Raw genomic sequence first — 16452 nt, forward strand, 5'->3', positions numbered from 1 at the left:
ACCTTGCGTAAGGTTTGGCCGGCGGCGCTTGGCACGTTCTCGGGCGATTTAATCACTAGTATATTAATATAGATGAACAGTATAATATACTTATGATAGTGTATAAATTATAGGTAATAGTTGGTAATGTGGTACTGGCAACCGAGCAAAAGGGCCCCCAGATTCGTATATCAATTTGATTTCCGATATTAGAATTATAACTTTAACCGAAGAATCAAAAAAACTCCTTTCTCAATCGACACAATGATTGATTCATCACTCGTCTTCGTCTAAAGGCCATCCACATCGTCATCTTAAGTACATGTCAATTATCTTTAAAACCGTTATATCTCATGTCTTGTGCCACGCGCACCACAAAACTCTCCCACGGCTGACCAGCCACAATCGCTCCCGAGTTTCGACACCAGACACCAGCAGCGTTTCGTTCCAACAGCATCGAACACTTGCGAGTCTAACCCTCAGATCAACCAGTATTTTAAGTAAAGTTACTAAGGTCATGTAAGAGAAACAGCTAATTTTTCTTGGGGCAAGAGCAACAGTATGAGGATTCCCTACATGTTTTCTTATTCCATCTTAGTTATCGCAACGTGCCAAAATGATAGAATAGATAGAGTCCGATAGAAAAACATGTAATTTAGCTTAATCCCGAGCAGTTTCCCTCCAGCTTTCGACATCATGCCTACGAAGACCACATTTCTACCCTACTGGGGGATTCCAGAAAAAGGTCTACTTTGTTGGGGACATGACGCGTATGGCAGGAACCTTAATAGCCTGCAGAAATTGGTATTATATACCTCTCTCGTGGCTCAGAAACCTGAGATGCTAGTTCAAGATGAGCACCAGATCGTTTCGAGCTGCACCGTCAAAAGTGAAAATATCTCTGATGAAAACCAACCTGCGGCAGGAGACGGTACCATAAGAAGAAGACCTTTGAATTCAAAGCTAATAAGTTATCAAACGTGATCATGCTAAACATCGGCTTCATAGCTTTATCAAAAGTGTTTAAAAAAATATTAGCGTCACGTACCCGACACTTTTCTGGAATGCTCCTATTATGTAAGTATCCTCTTTATTCCCCTCTATAGAAAGGAATCCAGTTGGTTGACCTAAATGCGCTCTTTTTAAGCGATCTTCGTTCGTGGTGACCCAGTCGATGATGATGTGCGTTGGTATCATTAGGTTTGGTTCCCAGTTCTTCAATCTTGGCGTTCTCAAGGATCCTCCAAATCCCTTCGTTGCTTTTAACACGTTCCCTGTTCGAATGCTCCCAATGTGAGGTTATGAAGCTTTTTTTCAGGTGCTTCCACTATGGGTTCACAAGTTCAAATGAATTTGACACTTGGACGTGTGACTTTGTCATATCATTTTGTATGGGACAGAGAACGTGTTAACGGTATCCGTATCGTAGATAAGTTGTTAAATAAGTAGGTAGTATAGGCACCAGTCAGTTTTCAATTACGTATAGTTTTCAAGTAAAGGTAAAGTTGTTTAGTTCCAAAACTCGACTCACATGTGCTAACACAACAATTGAGACGTGTACCTATAACGCTCAAGGATGCCTCGCAAGAGTTAATTGAAATTGATAATAATGCGATTCTGGCTGACCCTCAACACGCAATTTTAAGCGATATGTACTTGGAATTTCGTATTATTTGAAAATTTTAAATACACGTTTAAGTATGGCAAGGTAAGTGATAGTAATGTACTTTATAAAGAAAAAGGGTGGCACACACATATTATTATTATGCAAAAGGTAATAAAAGGCCAGGTCCGTAAGTTCGAATCTTGCTTAAGGCGTCAATTTATTTTTATTTTTCCTTTATTCACTAAAATAAAACGCAGGAAACGGTTGACAGCATTCAGAATGGATAGTGTTGACTAGTTTTGTACATAAATATCGTATCTTCAAAATATGGACACGACATTTCTAGTCCACGAGAACCGGCCTGTGCCCAGCAGTAGGACCTTAAAACGGTGAAAACTTAAGCCGGATACACAAAAACTGAATTAGTTACACTTTAATCAAAATAAATAAGCTTAGAATGCTCACTCTACACAAGTTTCAATTTTTAATAAAAATAAGCTGTATGGGAGTATAGTAAAACGTAATAATATTATTAATAAGTGAGATTCGCTTAAAACGTAATAGGTACTTATCAAGCTCAAATATTATTGAAAATAAGTTTACGCAAAGCTAGCTTAAAACTTATTATAAATGGGTTTTTATTTATTTATGGAGTGAGCTCCCTAAGTCTATTTATTTCTCTATGACCATAGTTACCATCAAGTTATATTCATCGATGCAATACGTACTTAAATCTTTTGTAACTTTTTACTAGACAACCCATTATAATTCAATAAGTGAATTTTTTGACATAACTGTATAATTTATAATCGCATACCATTTTTGACATTTTCCTTGTTTATTATTGTTACTATTTGACGATCCTTCTCAGGGGAAATTTTTCATATAATGTATAATTAATGAAATTAATATTGGATTGTTTTGCTATTATTTAAATTTTATTTCTGACGATCACAATGTAAATTCTTATAAATTGACATTAATGTAATTTGTACTGTAATCATATGTTGTGAAATAAATATATCTAATCTAATCTAATCTAATTTTTGCCTTTCTAAGAAGTTTATACACCATTGTATATATTTATGCGCCAGTATAGCATGCTTTTCTATTACTCTAACCCGTTCTCCATAAATGCCCTAAATCCATATCCATTCCTATTAGGAAGAATCACAGGATCAACTAGAATCAAACCTCGACCTTATAACGTTGTGATATGGTTGTGATTTGTATATTTTGGTTAATGTAATGTGTAGATGTTATTGCCCCATGGAACATAAATCTGGGCAGTTAACAAGCGTTGCCTAATTGCCCGGAGACGTCCAATTAGAATCCACGTGGGTTTCATTTAATGCGCAAGAGCATTTTCAAATTATACCGGTATCTAGAATAAGGTAGAGTAAACGGGCCATTAAATTTACATTTGTAACATGTTCACCAATTTTTTTAATTTATTAATTACTAGCGACCCGCCCCGGCTTCGCACGGGTGCAATGCTGATGTATTATTCATATAAACCTTCCTCTTGAATTACTATCTATTTAAAAAAAACCGCATCAAAATCCGTTGCGTAGTTTTAAAGATCTAAGTTACGGCTGGATGAAAATTCCATTTAGCACCAAACGAAATAAATAAATAAAATAATAATAAATAAATAAATATTATAGATTTTTACACAGATTGACAAGTCCCACGGTAAGCCCAAGGAGGATTGTGTTATGGGTACTCAGACAACGATTTATATAATATATAAATACTTAAAAACATAGAAAACACCCATGACTCAGGAACAAATATCTGTGCACATCACACAAATAAAATACCCTTATCGGTATTCGAACCCAGGACCATCGGCTTCACAGGCCACTAGGCCAGGCCAGACCGATCGTCTAATTAAATAATTAACCTCAAAGCACAATTATATTATTCACCGTATCTCAACTCTGCAATTACGATCTCATACGCAATTAAACTGTAACCGCCGATCGAATAAACAAATAATTTCTAATCGGCCACACTTGATCACTTTCACCATAGAGTAACTTATACTAGATCGGTACTGTCATAGTAAATTTTGTAACCCCAGTAAATTCACTGACATCTGTCGACACCTTTTAAAACTAAAAATCAAAACCGCTAGGCTCAAATGGGACTGGGCCGGTCACGTCCACCGCATGCATCCGGAGAGGTGGGCTAGCTTAGCAACCAAGTGGATGCCGGTAGAGGGGCGTGGACGGGGCAGGCCCAAACGGAGATGGCGGGATGACCTGGACAGCTTCCTGAACAACTGGCCGGAGGAAACACCAAATCGGGAGTCGTGGAAATCAAGGGGAGAGGCCTTTGCCCAGCAGTGGGACACTTAGTAGGCTTAAAAAAAAAAAAGAAACAATATTTTTAAAAATACGATAAAATGTATTTAGATATGGATAAATGTTTTTTTTTATTTGCATTAATTATTTTTATGATTTTGACCCATGTTCTTTCACTGATATGCGTTAAAATTGTTAAATAACAAACGAAACCGTCAACGCCATCTATACGACAGTAAGCCAAAGCTAGTAGCGCCCTCTGAAGGAGAATCAAATTTTCTTGATTTTCGAGGCACGTTTTATCCTTAGACTGTATCCATCTATTACGGAGTTATATCTATCTTTGCTTTCACCGAGCTGTTTGGAAAAAAGAACTTGTATGTGTACTGTTAAATAATTACGTAACGTGCTTGTTTTTTTAAAATCAACTCTATTCTAAGCGTTTGAAGTCTAAATTGGTTTAGATCGGGAGAAAGGATTGGGTGGTCATTTGGTCAGTATTTTAAATCTTTTTACCATGACCTATGGGATTTCACCTGTATTAGTTTTTTGAGAATAAAACAGCTGTGTGATATCTTATTAGAAACTAGTGATCTTTGACATTTTCATTATAAATATGTTTATTTTTATTTTATAAAAAACAATATTTAAATTATATGAATTATAAGGGTTCCCCTCATCGGGCATAATTATTGTTTGTCAGAAATACACTTCGCATAACACGTATCGCAGAAAACTTTTAGTCGAATGATACATTCGCATAAATATATACTGTTAGCGGAGTTCGGAACGCGCCCCTAACTGACAGGACGGTTGTCATGAGCGCGAGCTGTCAAGATGGCTTGGCGCCGGATCCACGGAAGCGTCGGTCAAGCATTGTTGTGTATCGAGTTAAAATAAATCGTTTACTCAAGACCTGGTGCGTTTTGCTGTTAATAATACTCGCCGTAATAGTTATTTCGCATAATATTCATTTGGCAGAATTTTCTAAGTGGGTTAGGTTAAGGTTTTCTGCCAAAAAATATTATGCGAAAAGAAATTCTGCAATAGTATTTTAAACAATCGTGATATAATAGAGAGTTTTTCAGTCGAGTACCGTGTTTAAGCAACGAAGCTTGCTGAGTTGCTTAAGTTAAGGTACGAGATTGAAAAGCTTGATACAATACTTTTTCTACGAGACAAAAAAATAATACTTTCAACTAGTAGAATCATATAAGTAAACAAACCAAAAGTATACAGCTAAGATACGCGAGCTGCCGCAGCCCGCGATACCTCGCGCCCCGGCCGCCGGGCCCGGCGCCCCCGGCGGGTTGGTCAACGACACCTCCTCGTAACTCATGAGGCCCTGGTACCTGCTCCTTGCTAAATTCAGTTTTAAGACAGTTTTTTTCTCAATTTTGGCCACCGTAGCCTATGGAGACTAACAAGCAACGCTAAGCGCTTTTTGTAGGGTATGGATGTTGCTATATGAAGGGTGTCACATGTGCGTTTCTGACTTATGAAGCAATTATTTCTACTACAACAAAATAAAATGTTTTTGTTGGCCAACCAATCACAAAGCAGATGCGACGCAGCAGCGTGTTTAAGTAGGCTAATTTGCATTGAATCGAGTCTCCTTAAAAAAGAAACATTTTATCGAAATGTATGAAGTTCTATTTTCAAAATTTTTATAATTGACTAAACCGTATCGATAAAATTCTTATGCTTGAGTTGGAAGTGCCATAGACTATCCAACGTTGAAAAGAGTAAAGTTGTAGTGTTGCATGTTAAGTTGTAATACACAGATTATACTCGACGAGTAGAAAAAGTAATATTATGCGAAAAGCAGTAAGTATGCCAAAAGTATTTCTGCCAAACGAAATTTCTACCAAGTAACATAAATATGTCAAAAAACTTTCTGCAACATAATAGGTAACCGAATTATAAATATGTACAGTCAGTAAAATTATCTTAAAACCTCTGCATAAAAAAATCTATGCAAGGGTGCTAAGCTAAATAGTTTTGCCGACTGTACATTTAAAGTACCTATAATAGGAAGAGTTTTGCCCAGCAGTACACTTTACAGCTAAATGAATGAATGAATGAATGAATGAATAAATAATATTTATATCAAGACAAGTCCCATATTATGACACAATTACAATTATAAATAATACAATTACATATCAAATTAATAAATAAGTTAATATTTTACGAGTGAAATATTAGTATTACACAGTCAGCAGCAAAAGTAGATGAACGGGTGAGTGTCCAAATTGATCTAAACAAATCTTTAATGTAAATATAATAAGAGAGAATACAATAAAAAGTGACTATAGATAATTCAACCAGTAAAAAAAACTTGTTATTTAAATGTTTTTTTTTTGTTACAGTTGTGTGCAGTGTGAGAAATCGGAATTGAAATATAACTGTAAGTAGCTATACCTACGGTATGTATTCTTGTTATTTCTACTTGTGTATATAACCGCTTTAATTACATGTACTTGTTATTTGCCATACAAAAAGTGTAAAATTATATATCTTAGAGCCGGAGTCGGCAAGATAAAACTAACACACAATTAACTTGATGAACATTCATCAAATCATCGCTAGTTTAACTATTAAATGCAGTATTTTAACTACTTCACTGAATCCATTCACCACCTTTTTTGGTACCTAATAATGGGGTTGGCAACTGTCAAAGGTTTGCAAATATGGTGCCATCATAGCTTGGCCCTTTTTCTATGAGATTTGGCTTAAAGGGCTGGCATCCAGGGGATAAAATTCCATTAAAAAAACAAAACATTGACACAATTCTAGGGACTGACAGCCTGACAGGGCAAGCTATGCTGGCGCCATCTGCTTAATACTTCAACCGGCCAACCCCATTGACATTTTATCACGCTACATAATATTTAGTATGAATTCCTTAAAAATATGTTTTGTTTAATATATTATAAACAGGTTTATAGATATTTAAAATTTATACGTATTTAATGTCAAAATTTATTAAATTCAATTGCTTAGATTAGATTAGATTAGATATTTATTCTCATAATATGAAATTACATTATAAATTATGCTAGACTAATCTACATGAATTTATATTTTAGATATCTAATAAGTGCTTCCAAAATCTTACTCTTTTTTACCATAATACGTATCATAAACATTGCAAGAGCGTATATGCAATATTGCAAGTGAATCGTAAGTATGTACTAAAATACAATACAAGTACTCTTTATGTACGCCTTAGTAATAGAAGAAAATAATGGAGAAATAAAACACCAACAAAAATGAATACTAACGCAATAGGCCGATTTCTAAGTTAGCCTAATACAAGGTATCAATCTGCAGGGCTAAGATGGTCGGTTTTTTATAATCTGTCATCATGCCTGTCACGTTCTAACAAGTATGTAAGTGCGAAAGTGACGCATGACATGTGATAAAAATGCGACTTTAATACCGCCGCAAGTAGTCAATATACTGTTCCTAGATATCACTACTTTGTCACATCCGTCCAGTGTAATTATGCTCCATTTTTTCCATAAACCATGTCGATGCTCATACAGATCACCGGCTATTGAGATGTGTTTTTGCTGTCCGACATACATGTCAAACACGATTGTGTATTCTTACTACTATAACAACCGTAAGTTACACACAATTAGTTTTGAGCCTCTAGTTCGAAGCCATATATGGCAGTTATAATATTGAACTCTATTGGCATCTATTAAAGTTCAAATTTAAACAAATATTTTTTATAACCTAGAGGGTTAACTTGGTATTTAATGCGTAATAGTACGACACATAAAACATTTAATTTATTTTCGAAGGTTTTATATCGTCGCTATACTTACTCAACCTAATATCTGCAACAATCATTTGATGGAAATATCGCTTCTCTTACATTCGGAATACGGGTGTTTTTGTCATCAAATGAGTGTTGCAGATACGAGGTTCAGTAAGTATAGCGGCGATACGCAATGAGGCAGCAATTTATGGTGTATTTGAAAGTAAAGATGGCGAATGACTTAATTATTTAAAAATCGTGCCGAATCGTGCGAAGTTTTAGTCTAATAGGATCTAGGTTGATTTCAAATAACGTAATATACTTAGGGCCACTTTCACCATCCCACTAACCCGGGGTTAACCGGTTAAACCGTTAACCCAGTGTCAAATTGTATGTATGTGTATAAACTTTATTGTACAAAACACAGAACACAAATATGCCTCAGAATATTAGGCAGTACAAAGACTGAATTGTACGGTAACCATGGTAACTCCAGATTTAACCGGTTAGTTAACCCCGGGTTAGTGGAATGGTGCAAGTGGCCCTTTGTACGTCTACACGACGTACGGCGTAGCGTATATTACAGGCTGAATTTAGTAGGTAATAATAAACTTAATTACCTAGAAAAATCAGTTGCGAGTTTTTTTTTTCATTGTTTCTTACACAAATCAGCAAAGACGTACATTTTGGATTTCTCGGTGCTGAACATAAAAATTCAGTGCAATAATTTATCTAGTCTTTGAATTTGTTTTGTTTGTGGTGCAATAATAGTATTTTATACAATCGTGATATAATAGAGAGCTTTCAGTCGAGTACCGTGTTTAAGCAACGAAGCTTGCTGAGTTGCTTAGGTTAAGGTACGAAATTGAAAAGCTTGATTATATCACTATTGTATACAATACTTTTTCTACGAGACAAAAAAATAATACTTTCAACTAGTAGAATCATATACTTAGGTAAACAAACCAAAAGTATACAGCTAAGATACGCGAGCTGCCGCAGCCCGCGAATCCCGCGATACCTTCATACTCGTACGCGCACCGGCCGCCGGGCCCGGCGCCCCCGGCGGGTTGGTCAACGACACCTCCTCGTAACCACAGACTACATCGACTTATGAGGCCCTGGTACCTGCTCCGCGCTAAATTCAATTTTAAGACAGTTTTTTTCTCGATTTTGGCCACCGTAGCCTATGGAGACTAAACAAGAAATATTTTACTGAAATGTATGAAGTTCTATTTTCAAAATTTTTATACTTGACTAAACCGTATCGATAAAATTAAAGAAAATAAACATTTTTGATTTTGATTTTGATTTTGATTTTTTGAAAATTCTTATGCTTAAGTCGGAAGTGCCATAGACTATCCAACGTTGAAAAGAGTAAGGTTGTAGTGTTGCATATATCGTAATATACAGATTATACTCGACGAGTAGAAAAAGAATATTTACTTACTTTACCCTGTGTAGAAAATGTGCGTCAATAGTGTCATTAGAGTCGATCACCATCCTGTAGCATCTTCTAAAAAGCAACGTCTACAGGAGATAGAGCCATGAGCAGTAATCAAAGGTTGAGATGAGAGGGTTGTCGTAATTAACTAATAATGTTTATATTTGATCAAAGTAAAGCGAACGTCTCCCTGTTACTGCTCCTACAAAATGAGTCTTGGCCTCCGACACGAGTAAACGCCAGTTGTCCCGATCCTGCGCAATTGCGCTTTGGGGTTGTCCAGCACATTCGATCGATTCCTGAGATTCGGAGCCCTGAGCAACTGGTGAATTTTCTTATTGATTAATGACTATACGGAATTTGTCTATGTCAGTCTGTCACACAACTCACGCAGCAATGATCCGTTGATAGCCCTGCGCCTGAGTTTTCTGACGGAAGCGGGCGCGAGCCGCGCCGGCGCCGCTTCCGCCGCGCGCGCTTTTTGCGCTCGCGCATCGGACAGTTATGATAAACGCAAAGAGTAGAGATTAGTAATCATAAAGACTGGTTGTCGGAGGTTTGTGGTGGACGATTCGTATGCAAAATAGACCAGATTGTCCTTCCAATTAACGTTCTCCAATTTGCAAGAGCTATAGCGGCAGATCTGGGGACTTGGTAGTGCCCCGGCCAAGACGAGCAAAGCGAAGCGCACGGGCACTACCTAACTTTTCTCGAAGCGCTTTGTCGTTTATTTGAACCCTCATAACTCGGGTTTGGGTTATACCATAGATAAACCAAATTCTCGGGATATGATGTCAATAGTGGACTTACTAAGCATAAAAAATTTCAATTGCATAGCTCAAATACTTTAGATTTTATTCATATTTAAAAAACCCCGATTTCGTCACTGACTTAATCACTCACTGATGATCATCAAAACCTCTAGGGTACTTCCTAAAGTCCTAGGAAGCTTAAATTTGGTACGTAAGATAGTCTTAGCACACAAACAACAAAAAAATTCAAAAACTTGAAATTTTCTGGTATTAGGCTCTCAGGTGCCGTCGCGCCTAATTTTGGGATTATGCCTTAAGTTTAATCAAATGGGCTTGGGATCCATGCTCGGCGCCCGTGGTTAAGCAAGCTCTAAAGGGGCCCACTGACTATCAGTCCGCCGGACGATATCGGCCTGTCAGTTAGAACAAAAATTTGACAGTTCCGAACAACTGACAGGCCGATATCGTCCGGCGGACTGATAGTCAGTGGGCCCCTTTAGAACAAAAATTTGACAGTTCCGAACAACTGACAGGCCGATAACGTCCGGCGGACTGATAGTCAGTGGGCCCCTTTAGACCTACAGTCCGAACAACAACTCGATTCTTACTTTTGACACTGTCAACTGCCAAACAAACTAGAATGGCACTTTGGATCATTATCAGCTATTCCACGTTAGCGCGACCTTGTCAGCTTTTTAAAATTGAGATGACCAGATGACATGTGACAATTAGTTAGAAAAAAGTACATGACGATGTAAAAAATAGGTACCTACCTATTAACAACCCCTTAACTACCCTTAACGTTCGTAGCGTATCGTATCGTAGTCATCTCTCTCTATCACTCATCACTCTTCCCCACTAGTGCGACAGAGTGACAGTTGCGTTTCGTTCACTACGGAACGTTAACGACTGCACGTAGGGAATGCTCCCGGTACTGAGTTTGTATGGCGAGAACCGGGAATTCCCGGTTCCGGTACTGATGTATTTGTATAGAAAACCAGTACCGGGAGCACTTCCCTAATTGCACGTTGGCTATACGCACCCAGACCGTCTTAGTAGTAGTAGTAGTAGCAGTAGTAGTAAACTCTGTATTGTACAAAAGTACATATTAAAAATTACATGGTACAAATAATCTCTTTCTCTATGTTCTAATTTGTTTTCTTAGTCTCGTGGTCTAGTCGTAGCTAAAGTAACAATGCTTCGTTTCTATACTAGTTCATCATCATCATCATCATGTCAGCCGATAGACGTCCACTGCTGGACATAGGCCTCCCCCAAAGCTCGCCACTCCGACCGATCCTGTGCCGCTCGCAACCACCGAATTCCCGCGACCTTCATCAGGTCGTCGCTCCATCTCGTTGGAGGCCTACCGACAGTTCGTCTTCCGGTACGCGGACGCCACTCCAGAACCTTCCGGCCCCACCGGCCATCAGTTCTGCGAGCAATACTAGTTTGGGAATCGAAATTTTTCATTTCATTTCCATGTTCCCTTTTTTTGTCAAATTCCCGAGACATTTGATCAATGTCAATAATAATGACAAACGCGACTTTGTATGCAATCGTCTTTATTAATAGTGGTCTCTATCTTCACTGAGACTACAAAGTCAATGAGATCGATACCATAATGAAGAGGAACGCCAAGGGCGTTTTTTTACACTTCGAAATGATTATCAATTTGTCTTTTATGTCTGGAGGTAATTGAAACTTTTTAGGGTTCTGTCAATACGTCAGTCCCTTAAAGACTCATGGAGCGCATTTTGACCACTCCACCCGTTCAACTGCTTGTGCACAACATATTTGTATAGTCGCAGCCATTTGGTCAAATTAGCCAGCTAAACTCCCAGGCCGTTAAACGCCTGGCCTGCATCCAATTTGATGACTAGGCCGATAGTTATTTTGTTCTTAAATCACTCAACGTTTAACAACTTGGCGTATTAAAAGTCTGTTGAAAATGACTGATGCACTCAGCCAACTGATTCAAATTTAGATTTTAAAAAAGTTATAAATAATTTTATCATCATTATAATTTAGGAGCATGGCTCTTGTCGGTGGAGTATGCGCCAGTTTTCTCGGTCCACGGCCAGGCTCTTTAGGTCCCTGTAAGACACGACATTTGCTTTAGCTTTTAGTTTCAATTAACTAAATAAATAAATAAAACAACCTAACCATACAACATAAATTCACCAATGTCCAATTTAACTAAATGACTACATGACGATCAATCATCTGGTTGGTTAAACGTTGCGCTCAATGACTTGGCTGGTTGTTCTTCAGCCATTTCATTAGACGTCGGCGTATAATGAACGGCCTGGGCGTCGTAACTAATAGCGGGCTAATTTAACCGATTGGCTGCGGCATATATCTGCAGACGTATAAAGACATTTTACTCTTAGCAATAAATATGTGCAGCTCATTTTGATCACTTCGCCCGCTCAGCTTCTGCAGACATGTAAAGACGTCAGCATTGCTTGGCGTCCGGATAATCGGTCGGATGGCACCGCGTAAGCATGCTCCCACGGATCGGATGCCGAGGTAGCGGAATGACTAATAGGATCGGTGGCTGATGGGAATGTGAGGTGCGATGTAGTAGTATCCAGAATTGAACTGACAGCTAGACTCACGTGTTTTAAGTCGAAAACGCTCGACATGTTTCACTCCGTACCGAGGAGCGTCATCAGGAGCTTGCGTCGACGGTGACGGACCGGCGCACCATCTGGTGGTGGTGGTGGTCTGGTGGCGGTCTGCGCCGGTCCGTCACCGTCGACGCAAGCTCCTGATGATGCTCCTCGGTACGGAGTGAACCATGTCGAGCGTTTTCGACTTAAAACACGTGAGTGACCCGTTATTAATATATTTAATATGTCTATGTCTCACGGAAGTTTTGTTATTAAGACAGCTAGACTTATATTGACCGGGATATAGACCGTGATTACCTTTTGTATTGTTTTGTATTGTTGTTGTTAGGGTAAACTCGCATTATTTGGTGATACGCCTAATTCGGTGATACAAGTTTTGAAGCCAGGAAAGCTAGTGAATTAGGGCCTTTTAAATGGGACCTCACGGCTTCACGGCTTCGGCGGCTTTGCCGTGAGGCCCATTTGAAAGGCCCTAATTCACTATATAGCTTTCCTCGGTGTCATGCTTCAAAACTTGTATCACCGAATAAGTCGTGTCACCAAATAATGCGAGGTTACCCTACTTTGACACCCACCCGCTATATTTAGTCACCCGTGAACAAGATGCATGTAACTGCGTCGAAATATCGGGAGCTCAAAAACAATACAAAAGGTAATCACGGTCTATATCCCGGCCAATATAAGTCTAGTGAAACTAACTGTGAATCATTCAAAACTCTTATTGAACTGAGAGCAGTTTGAATAAAATAAAATAGAATAGAACATTTTTATTCAACATCACATGAAATGGCAGAGTTAACAGATAGCGTAGTACATTTTTTACAGATAAACCTTAAATTTAGACTTAAAAAACTAAGAGATTGAGTTGCACATATCAGAGAGAAATATTCATGCGTGTTAAATAGGAGCTTGCCTCAGCATAATGTTGCATTGTATTTACTACAACGCTGGTTTGAAAAAATATTTCGTAATTCCAGGGTCATACATAACAAATACGTCCATTTTTAAACTGAAATAAAATAATTTAATTTGTTCTTAGGGGACGTCCATTTTTCCTAAAATATTAATCATGACTAACCTACGCTTTCCTACGCATGGAGACAGGAGGTGGCCATGGAAATCGCATTATTGTTTCGTTCTTTCAGGGTTTTATTTCTCTTTTCATTACTCTAGAATATTTGCAAAGTTATATTCTAACAAAAACCACACCATCGACGTCATGCAATGTTAGAAGCTCCCCAAGTAGCCACAGCATCTCGCAAGCGGCCAACCGCATCCAGATATTACCATCGCTTGCCGCTACTAGCATAGAGTAACTTATACTAGAGCGGTACTGTCATAGTAAATTTTGTAACCCCAGTAAATTCACTGCCATCTGTCGACACACTTTAAAACTAAAAATGAAGATTTATAAAAATACGATAAAATGTATTTAAATATGGATAAATGTTTTTTTTTATTTGCATTAATTATTTTTATGATTTTGACCCATGTTCTATCACTGATATGCGTTAAAATTGTTAAATAACAAACGAAACCGTCAACGCCATCTATATGACAGTAGGCCAAAGCTAGTAGCGCCCTCTGAACGAGAATCAAATTTTCTTGATTTTCGAGGCACGTTTTTTCCTTAGACTGTATCCATCTATTACGGAGTTATATCTATCTTTGCCGCTAGCGAATTGAAGTCTTAGATGATCCAGTGTAAAGTGACCTGTAACAATTAAAGAGCTAATATTAAGAAATATCAAATCTGGAAGATGGCCTCTCTACCACCAGCTTGGGATCCAGTCGCCCATCTAATAAAGAAACAAGCAAGACAGGACTGTGAGACCATAGTGTGATTTGACATTTTAGCAGAAGTTTTAATAGTTATTTACGATACAAGTGCGGAAAATATCGTACAACGTTTTACAGTAAATTAAATTTAAATTTTCGACATAGTCACGTAATGTGCTAATTATCGCACTAGTGCCGTAAAGTGGCACCATATGTACTGTAAAAATAGGTGTAATGTACCTATTACTAACTTATTAAATTTTTCTTTTTATTTTATTCTAAATTTATAGTTTTTTTTTTTCATTATTTATTGTATGTGAGTAGTTTTGCATATTGTACTTTTGACAGAGGTAAGTACACGTACGTACCACGAACGCTAAAAAGGGTTCGAAACGTCGGGATGTTTAAATACACGATAATATAATCAGTTTACAGTTTTTTTTATGAGTATATATCGCGTCAACCGACAACAATATTTAATGAGCTATCTAAATAATGCTGGCTTAACGACCTGATTAGAACTTTCATATACGTCAAATATTAGGTCTAGATACGATACGGCTCGGATAGGTCAGTGTCAAAAAAGACGTTTTTAAAATATTTAGATCACTACGGTTTCACTCACAACGACTAAAACTAATAGTGAGTGAAACCGTAGTGATTGAAATATGTCTCACGATAGTTTAATTTCGAGTGACGTTTTTGTTTTAAGAAATGTGAGCCATGTCTCGCCCGCGCAATGTAATGTAACCTTTTGGAATATGACTAAAATTGTATTGTAGTAATAAAAAGACAGAATTTGATATGAGTTTTACTGTCGGTTAAGCCCTTTAATATGAGAAGGACGATGTGCTCTATTTCATGCGCTTGCGATGCCCTTTAGGACCGATTGTGCAGCAATAAGTAGGCATTTGCTTATTTATGCATGTGCATAGGAAACTTCAATATTGATTGAAAACTGGTCCTCTTTCTTCGCAAGTGCTTTGTAAGCATAATATTGTATTCGTTTACCGCGATAGCTTATTTATAGCATAATATTGTATTCGTTTACCGCGATAGCTTATTGATAGCATAATATTGTGTTATACCATTTACTTTTTTCCGAAAAACCATCACTTTTTGGGTTATTTAGACTCATAATCACCAGTACTATTGAATGAGACAAAGAAAAAAAGGGTCCCCGGTTGTTCATACAAATTTTGGGTGTCAGTTTTGTAACAGTCCATACAAAATGTATGTGAAAATGCCTTACAAAACTAATTTTTCGTGACATTTTTTTTCTTTTTAAATCTACATGTATAGTCCTCGTGATTCTGAGTAGAAAAAACCCAAAAGTGGATGGATTATCGAAAAAAGTAAATGGTTCACTTTTAAGTGAGGTTCACTTTTAAGTGAAAAATGCCCATATGTGGTATTTTCTATAAAAAGGGACCTTATTGTCGATGGCGCTTACGCGCTTACGCTGTACGGCGTAAGCGCCATCGACAATAACGTCCCTTTTCATGGAAAATGCCCCATATACACATACACTTGCCGGCACCGTCTTGAACCAGCAGCCCGCGACGGTAGCGCACAGATGCTGCGCTCCATTTCCCTGCGCATACGCATGTGGACGTTCACTTCGCAACTAGATCACTGACGCTTACAATGGTAATGTTATGGGTCTATCACTTAGGCAGGTGAGATGTTATTATGATCTACTGCACTCGTAAGTATACAAAATTAGAAAAAGAAAATTGACAGGCTACCTTTGCCACGCTTTTATCTTATCTAGTATTTTGCGCCATGAGTTGATGTTCTTTTGACATCAAACCATAGAAGCGGAACGTGAATCTCGCGACCTAAAGGCGTAAGCGCCATGAATTTTACGCCGATTTACGACGTTTTGGTCGCCTGGTGGCTTCTCTATAGTAACATAGAGTAACTTATACTATAGCGGTACTGTCATAGTAAATTAAATTTTGTAACCACAGTAAAATTTACTGCCATCTATCGACACACTTTAAAACTGAAAATGAAGATTTATAAAAATACGATAAAATGTATTTAAATATGGATAAATGCTTTTTCCCCTCACTAGCTCGGAAAGTTGTCGTTTATCCTTCAATACAAGCGGGGAAAAACGCGTTTTATCCTCTAGTGGGGAAAGTAATTTGACCTTGGATGGAGCGTGTT

The 16452-nt window shown here is 37.8% G+C and overlaps 2 protein-coding genes across 3 annotated transcripts in view; one reads left to right on the top strand and one right to left on the bottom strand.

Moving 5' to 3' along the window:
- The window catches only part of LOC134756102 (phospholipid scramblase 3-like), a 455878-nt gene that overhangs the window by 345423 nt on the left and 94003 nt on the right, over positions 1-16452 (bottom strand). The gene's annotated exons all lie outside the window — the stretch shown is intronic.
- LOC134756094 (uncharacterized) overlaps positions 1-16452 on the top strand; it is a 219183-nt gene that overhangs the window by 26126 nt on the left and 176605 nt on the right. For both annotated transcript variants that reach the window (XM_063692901.1, XM_063692902.1), the window contains exon 2: positions 6267-6304. The gene's annotated coding sequence lies outside the window, so the exon portion shown is untranslated. The remainder of the gene's footprint in view (positions 1-6266; positions 6305-16452) is intronic.

Source organism: Cydia strobilella, chromosome 3 (assembly GCF_947568885.1).
Source record: "Cydia strobilella chromosome 3, ilCydStro3.1, whole genome shotgun sequence".
Taxonomy (NCBI): Eukaryota; Metazoa; Arthropoda; class Insecta; order Lepidoptera; family Tortricidae; genus Cydia; species Cydia strobilella.